Source organism: Phascolarctos cinereus, unplaced genomic scaffold, assembly GCF_003287225.1.
Source record: "Phascolarctos cinereus isolate Bilbo 61053 unplaced genomic scaffold, phaCin_HiC Scaffold_9;HRSCAF=440, whole genome shotgun sequence".
Lineage (NCBI taxonomy): Eukaryota > Metazoa > Chordata > Mammalia > Diprotodontia > Phascolarctidae > Phascolarctos > Phascolarctos cinereus.
Window position 1 is genome coordinate 76,620,487 of NW_027556402.1, and position 8,449 is coordinate 76,628,935.

At 37.0% G+C, this 8,449-nt stretch overlaps 1 pseudogene; it reads right to left on the minus strand.

The window, feature by feature from the left end:
- Positions 1-6,973: 6,973 nt before the first annotated feature.
- On the minus strand, positions 6,974-7,319 carry LOC110215972 (LYR motif-containing protein 1 pseudogene; annotated as a pseudogene).
- Positions 7,320-8,449: the final 1,130 nt, after the last annotated feature.

The window sequence follows — 8,449 nt, forward strand, 5'->3', positions numbered from 1 at the left end:
ACTTACTTCCAACTCTGAGGTTGCCTATTGGCAGCACATAAAAGCAAAGAGAGCCTATCTTTAGGCTGAAGTTTAGGTTGACTCTTATATTACAGTTTCTGAGAGAACTAGTATGCCAGAACCATGAGGCTTGGGGAATTGGGCAATCCTAGATGGCTTTCCCTCTATTTATGTGTTTGTTTTCTTCTGTCTTGTATGTCTCCCTGGAACACTCTTGTGTTCATACTGTGCTTATGTTACCTGAGTTCTTGAGCATGGGAAGCACTGACATTGGCTAGTCAGGCAGTCAAGAAGTATTTGTTAAGTGCCTACTGAAGGTCTGGGCAACGACGACTCTTTGTAACAAAGTCAGGTGAGTCATAGCATGAACCGGGGGTGGAGGACCTGTGGCCTCCACGCTGTGGGTTCCCCACCCCTAGAATAAACGCATGCTGGAGTTTGGGTACCGATCATGTCAGTTTTTACTAGCTCGTAAGTAGAAAAAAAAATTGATGCGAAATCTTATGTTTCTTGTTTGATAAAAGGTCCTCTTCCCAGTTAACAGTATTCATTTTTGTGATTAATGTGAAGTTTTCCATATTTTTCTGAAACTGAGAGTTAAATGAGTTGTTGAATGTCACATAGCCGATAAGTTAAAAAAATGATAAAAAAACAGTAAACCTAGAAAAAGAATCAACACATTACCAGTCTTTACAATTAATATTCAAGAGGAGAAATTAATCAAGATAATTTATAACATAGTATCAGTTTCATGAATTCAGATATACATTCTTTCTTAACAAGTTGAAGTATGGTCAAATGGGCAGTAGGTAGCAAACTAGGTGCACTCATTATTCTCCTGTGACTATTTATAAAGATCCCCTCAGTTTTTATGTAAAATTTCGATCTTTTTATATTTTCTTTTACTTTAATTTCTTCAATTTATAAATAATTTATATGAAACAATATATTTGGCCATCCTAAATTTGAAGCCAATCTATTCTAATTCAAGCCAACAAGTTTTTATTAAATACCTACTATATTGAGACATGGTATTAGACCCTCAGAGTACAAAGTTTTTTAAAAAAAAAAAGTTACCCTTATCATCAAGGAAGTTAAATTGGATTACAAAGACAAATCTTGCAAACAACTAAGTAAATGCATGATTATTTGAGAAAAAATGACTAGGAATCAGAAAACTGGAGGGGGGGAAGCTTGCCATAGGAGTTGATATATAAGTTGAGCCTTGAAGGATACCAGAGATTCTAAGAGGCAAAGGTGAGGATACAATACTTTCTAAGTTTCAGGGACAGCCTATACAATCACATAGAGGTGGAAGATAAAATGCCAACTTCTGGGAACAATAGGGAGGCCAGTCCAGCAGAAAGTGGAATATATGAAAGTAAGCTTCATGAAAAAATACTGCAAAGGTAGACTGAGAGCAGGCTGTGAATGGTTTTAAAGGCTGCACAGAAGAATTTATATTTTAACCTAGAAGTAATGAAGTTACTTAAAGTTTTTGAAGAGGGGAGTGACATGGTTAGACTTGTGCTTCCAGAAGATTTTTTTTCTCACAATAATGCAGGGGAAGGAGATGGAGAGAGAAGAGAATGAAAAATGGGAAACCAATTAGGAAGCTGTTGTAGTAGTTCAGATGAGAGGTGATGAGTGCCTGAACTACAGTGGTGGCTGTGTAGGTGGAGAGAGAGGGGGTATATCCAAGCTATTTTGAGGAGTCATCATTGACAAGACTTGGTAACTGGTTGGATATGTGGGTGAGCAAGAGAGAAGAGTTGAGAAATGACTTCTAGGTTGTGAATCTGGGTAACTGGAAGAATGGTGGTGCACTTGGCAGAAACAAAGAAATGTAAAGGAGGGATGTGCTTAGGGGTAAAAGACAACCATCTCTCTTTGGACATGTTGTGATGAAGATGCCTAAAGAATATATACATTTATATATATATATATATATATATATATATATATATATATATATATATATATATATATATATATATATACACATACACACACACACACATATATATACACACACATATATATGTATATATATACATATGTATGTATATATATACATATATATATCCATTTGATTGGAGAAAAGCAGTTGATGATATACAACAAGAACTCAGGAGATTATGAATATTTAGATCTAGGAGTTATCTGTATACAGGTGATCACTAAACCAGTAGTTGTTGCTAAGTTCACCATCAGAGAAGGTGTAGAAGGGAAAACAAGAGGGCCCAGGACAAATCCTTATGGTATGTTGGGGAATAAAATATGAACAATGATTCGGCAAAGAAGACTGAGAAGAAGCAATAGGACATTCACAAACAGGACCAAGAAAGAAAACAGTGTCATGAAAACTCAGGAAAGAAAGTATATGCAGGAGGATGAGAAGGTCAAAATGCTCTGTGGTTCCTCATATGTTGCCACCAGAACTTTTGACCTCAAATATTAGATAACCTTTTGCTATCCAGGCCCAGAACACAAGTTGCAAAACTAATAATTCAAAAGTAAAGAAAACCAAAGAAGATATTAGGCTTAGGTAAAATCTTGCAAATAGAATGAAGTATAGGAAAAAAAACACAATTCAGATATAAAATTAATTGGCACCCAGTTACTCTCTTATATGCGCTTGCTGGTTTTTCCTCTAGGTCACTTCTATAAGACGATCATATCAAGGTGGGTAAATCCACTTCATCCTTAATAATATTTACTATTTAAATCTCTTCACCTCACCTTAGCATTCTCTTCCTTTCAATACTATTAGTCCTTTCATCTTTCTCTTCCTTTAATCTTCTTAGTTGTGTCTTCTGGAGTCTAGGAAGGTTAAGCTTTAAACATTATTTATAAAAGTGTAACCTAGATGAAGCTTCAAACCATAAATCTGGTTCAGCCATTAGTTTTTTTTTTTTAAATATGCTTGTTTTTCTTTTGGAAACACCCTATTTCATGTTAATCTTTTCTTATTGTTGAATCCAAATGGTGTGTTTCATTGGTACAGCTGTATCTTGCTCACATTTTTCTCTCTTGCTAAGCTGGCAGGAAAGTATATTTTGACTGCAGAGAAAGGGAACTCATTATGCTACAGAGCTAGGAGGATGAAATAGGGTCCAGAGATCACAATTGCCTTCAGCTCAGCAAAGGCCAAGGGATTCAAGAGCAAAAAATTACTGCATTCCATTATCCCCAAAATGAAGAGCTGAGAGATGTTTTCCCTCCAATGGTAAAATTGTGTCAGGATGTCTATGAGTTTTTATGTGGCTTCATGCTGAAAGTCTCTCCTACCTACTGACTTCTCCTCACCAGGAGGCAGGGGAGAAAGAATCAGGCTGATACAATTGTAAATATTCCAAAGAAGAACAAGATTTAATGGCTGAAGCGAGTCTGAAAGTTCATAATTAATTAACTAAAGGAGATGATCTACCTATTGTTTTATCTCTTCTTTTCTTTTTTTAATAGTAAATTAAAATAATAAAAATAAAAATAAATTTCAATTAACATTAAATTACAATTTAACATTAACATATATTTTAATAGGCTCTCTTTCCTTCTCATCTCCCCTTTCCATTAAAAAGAAAAGAAAAACAAAATCCTTAAAGCAAGTTGTCTACCTAAAAGAAATAACATGTTCAGTGGCCATTAATAGAATGGGGTAGCACAGGTTGTAATTGTATTTTTAAAAATTTTTAATTCTATGGGATCATAGCTCTAGAGTTGGAAGGGAGCTCAGAGGCCATCTGACTCAATGGTTCATATTGAATTTCCTCATTCAGATGAGGAAAATGAGGCCAGGGAGGTTAAACTTGCCCCAGTTCACACAGCTGGTCAGTTCTAGAGGTAGTGCAACTTCCTTGTCCTCATCATCGCTAGACTTCATATAGTGTTTTAAGGTTTGCAAAAGTGCTTTATAAATATCATCTCATTTTATACCTACAGCAGGTAAGTACTATTATTATCCTCATCTGTGAAATGAAGAAGATAGAGGTTAAGTGACTTGCCCAGGGTCACACAGCTAGGGAGTGTCTGAAGCAGGATTTGAACTCAGGTCCTCCTGATGCCCAAGCCATACTTTCTCCTGAGGAGTCAACAACCATACAGGCCTTCATAATGAAAAGACTAATGAACATATGCCAATTTAGGAGTGACAGTTTCCATCTTAAATAAATGATGATACATTTACATCAAATGTAATGTAAGTATAAATAGAGAAGGTAATAGACATAAGACTGCAGGGAAATAGCTCTTAGTTGTGGGTTTATATTTGACACTTTGTCAAATGGAAAGTTCTCAAAAAGCTGAACGCAATGAGGATTTTCATCTTTCTTATTGTAAATCATAGTGCCTGTAACTGATCTTAGCTCATCATTCAGCAAACAGACCATCTCATAACTGAATCCTAATTTTACTCATGGGATGTGCATTTTAACAAGTTTCCTTAATAAACAAAAATATACAAGATACCATTATAGAGAAATCAAGTGATTTCTATAGGGCGAAAAGCTTACAGCAAACTGTTACTTGGCATTCATGTGTATTTTCAAAGGAATTAATTTGTAGACTTTAAAAAGCTTACACAAGTGTTTTGATTGGGTAAGAGATAAGCTCCAGGAATTGGAGGCTTGAATTAGCATTTGAAACAGCTTAAAATAGCACATTGGTGCAGGTTAGAGACTAATGATTCACTAGTTCTCAAGCAATTATAAGAGCATTATGGTCTATTTATCTCCCTCTCTATTCCAAAGTCAGTATTTTCAATTTTACAGAATGTTGGGGAATGAAAGATGAGATCTTTCTGGTTGGCATTGTGATTAATTTAATAAAATATATTCACGTTAAAAGTAATTTTTTTCTTATTGCAAAAATATTACTGAATGCTTCTTGAATTGTGTTTAATACTGGAATGTTACGTATCTCAGATATAATATAACTGACAAGTGGTTGTCCCACCTCTGCCTGAAGACCTCTGAGGAATGGAAATCACACCACCTCTCAAGGCAGCTAATTCCATTTTTTAGACAGCTCTAATGGTTTGGAAATTTTACCCGACATTAAGGTGAAATTTCCCTCTTTATGACTTGCACCTTTTCTGTCCTTTGGAGTCAAGCAGAATAACCTAACCCCTCTTGCAAGTGCTAGCCTCTCAGAGGCTTAAAGACTTGGAATCTTGAAGGGAGTCTAAACTCTGTAGGCCAGACAAGGAACGGGCATTTTAAAAGTAAAACATTTAATCAGAACTAAAATAGCTAGCAAATAAATGGGCAATCTCTGAATACACACTCCAGGAATTAGGTCTTATCTCAGAACAAATAACGTGAGAAATAATCTACTGCAAGACTCAAGCTCTGGTATGGAGGAGGGCATGGTAATTGCCAATTATGCTGTTGGAAGGGTGATGGAAAACTTTATTCATGCAGCAGATGAATCTCTTTCTCTGGTAGTAGCTCAGTCACAGCAGGAATATCACCCAACCCCATTTTCTTTTGGGCAGCAGGCCGTAGGTGGTGCAGTGAATAGAGCCCTGGGCCTGAGGGCAGGAAGACTCTCCTTCCTGAGTTCAAGTCTGGCCTGAGACACTTACTAGCTGTGTGACCTTAGGCAGATCACTCAACCTTGTTTGCCTCAGTTCTGTCAAACTGTCAAACGAGCTGGAGAAGGAAATGGCAAACCACTCCAGTGCGTCTGCCAAGAAAACCACAAATGGAGTCACGGAGAATTGGTTGTGATTAGAAAGCACTGAAATGAAGGCTCTGCTACTACTGTCCTCTGTCCTATACCAGGTACCACCATGATAATGGCTTCTCCCAGTCTCCTCTCCTAAAGCAGTATCCACATCTTTGTTGAAGGCAAACAGTTTGTTTTTATGAACCTTTTTTTGTTGAAGATTTTCATCATCTTTGAACACAAAAGAAAACACTGCTGTCCAGTGACTCTCAGTGGGGTTTTCCCTGCGCTTATCATAAAGGACCAGTCCTTTCTCCTTTTGATCTACATTTTCCTTTTCCTGTTTGTACATCATTTAAAATCAGCCTAGCCTTGTAATTTATGCAGCATGTTCTTCTGCTAATGAGATTCTAATTTTGTTGTCAATTAGAAATAGTGATTACTTTTACCTATTATAGTATGAGTTTGCAGCGAGGGTTTGAGGCCAGAATTGTAAGTCACATGTTTTAGAATTTGTTTGTATAGTGTATGCATTTAGTGGACAGAATTAAATGCACTACACCAGTTCCTGAACATTTGGGATATTTCCTTCCTCCCCAAAATTTCCCTGAGATACTATATCTTCCACTAGCAGTCAAAGGGATGATGGGACTAGAGGATATATGATGAACTCTACTAGTGCAGTAAAGGAGAAACTACACTACTTGTAGAGTAATGAAAAGTATATCTTTGAGTGAAGAGAACAAAAAAAGGACATTAATAGAACTAAAACATAAAAGGTCTTATTTTAAATATGTCCATAACTTAAACACAAAACAAAATAAAGCCCACAGAGATTTACAAGTCTGAGGGTAGTACTGATTGTCATAGTAATTTTAAGAACTTCCAAGAGAAGCTGCTAACAGGTACTGCCATGTCTCTACTCTGCAGCGTCCTCTGTATATACAGCTACACTATTTCCACAAAAAATTTTAATTTTTAATATTTAAATTTAAACTCAATTCTTGCTATGTTCAGACTTTCACCTAAGATGTTTCTAATATCATGATTAGGAACGATCTTTGGGAGTTAGCATATTTCTGTCTAGTAGCAATACACCGGTACTGATAAATTCAAGGACATAAATTATGTTATGAGATTAAGGACCCAAAATTTTGATTGATGAAGAGAAATTATAGCGAAGACTCTATATTCTTTGTCCTTCCTTTTTCTGACTGGACTTAAGTCAAGGAGAAAAGATTCATCATCTAGTTTGTGCTAAGGCCCTGCCTAATTCACAGTTCATACACAGAACTTATTTCTTGTATTAAGAAACTTCATTGTGAGACTTGAGGTATAATGGTTTGGAAAATTTCCTTAGTTTCTCCTTGATTTGAAGTCCACGACTTAGTAGGAGACTGAAGGCCATTGGAGGTAGATGAGTTGTCCTTGCACATGGGATCTAATGCTGTGCATTCATCTATACATTGTTTAATTAGTTCTGAATCCATAAGATTTGTGTTTTTTTGGAACAATATTCTGGCTTCACTTTTAACATACTGCTTTTCTCTGATGGTGTCTTCCATCTGCCCTGATGCTGCATGCCACCTCCTTGCAAGTCTGAAAATCCTATGGTGCAGGTTGAGAACTTCTTGTTCTGCTGCTGTTATCATACCATGTCCATTTCACCTGGCCCCCTTACCCACCCACCCACAGTGCTGGAGATGAGAGGAGGGAGTGTCAGGAACCCTGTGTAGCTGATGGGGACAGGCCAGGGTCTGGCCCTGGAGGTCAAGGCAAACAGTTCCAAGGAAACTCCAAATGAATGGTCTCTCTGGGCCGTGGGGATTATTTCTGCAACATATGCTTGACTTACTTCAAGTTGGAGATCTTTGTCCCTCACCACCACCTATACCAATAAAAGATTGAGAATCTATACATCCTAACCCTTTCCCCTGCCCCCCAGTCTAAAAAGTCCTCAACTAATCCTAACAATAATACTTTCACAATTGTCCTCACAAGGTTATTGTCATTCATCCATCAATCAATACACTGCTAGTAAGCACCCCCTACCTTCCAGGTGCTGGGAATATAAATAAAAAGATGTTGTGAAGATTGAATGCAATATTCCACTAGAGGTAATCTGGTATTGTGGAAAGAACTCTGAATTTGGAGCAAGAGGATCCGGGTTCAAATGCCAACTCCAACACTTGTCTGTGTTACCTTGGGTAAGTCACTTAAACCTTCTGGACAGGAGTTATTCGTAAGATGAGAGGGCCGGGCTAGTTGACCCCCAAAGTTCCTTCTAGCCCTAATTCTTACACTTTATGGGAAGGCACCGAGTCCCATAAAAACATGCTTTCATTATTAGCATCTCCTTGGAGCAATAATTCTTAATTGTTTTTGTTTCAAGGACCCATTTGGCAAGCTGAGGAAGCCTACAGCTCCCATCTCAGAATGTTTTTAAATGCATAAAATACATAGGATTACAAAAGGAATCAATTTATATTGAAGTACTTATAAAACTATTTTTTGAAGTGCACTGGCCCAAGATTAGGAACCCCTGAGGGCTAATGTCAGATATTTTGAACACATGAACTTTGGCAGAGTATAAACAATGTCTCTAAGCTAGCACCATGTTTCAGAATAGCATTAGATGCTAACTATTTCTCTTTTAATGACAATACTTGAAAAGACACCTTAACTAGAAATTGGGAGACCAGAATCCTAGTCTCACTCTGCCACTAAAGGCTTATGTGGCCTTAAGTAAGACACCTTAACAAATATTAAGTATCTATTATGT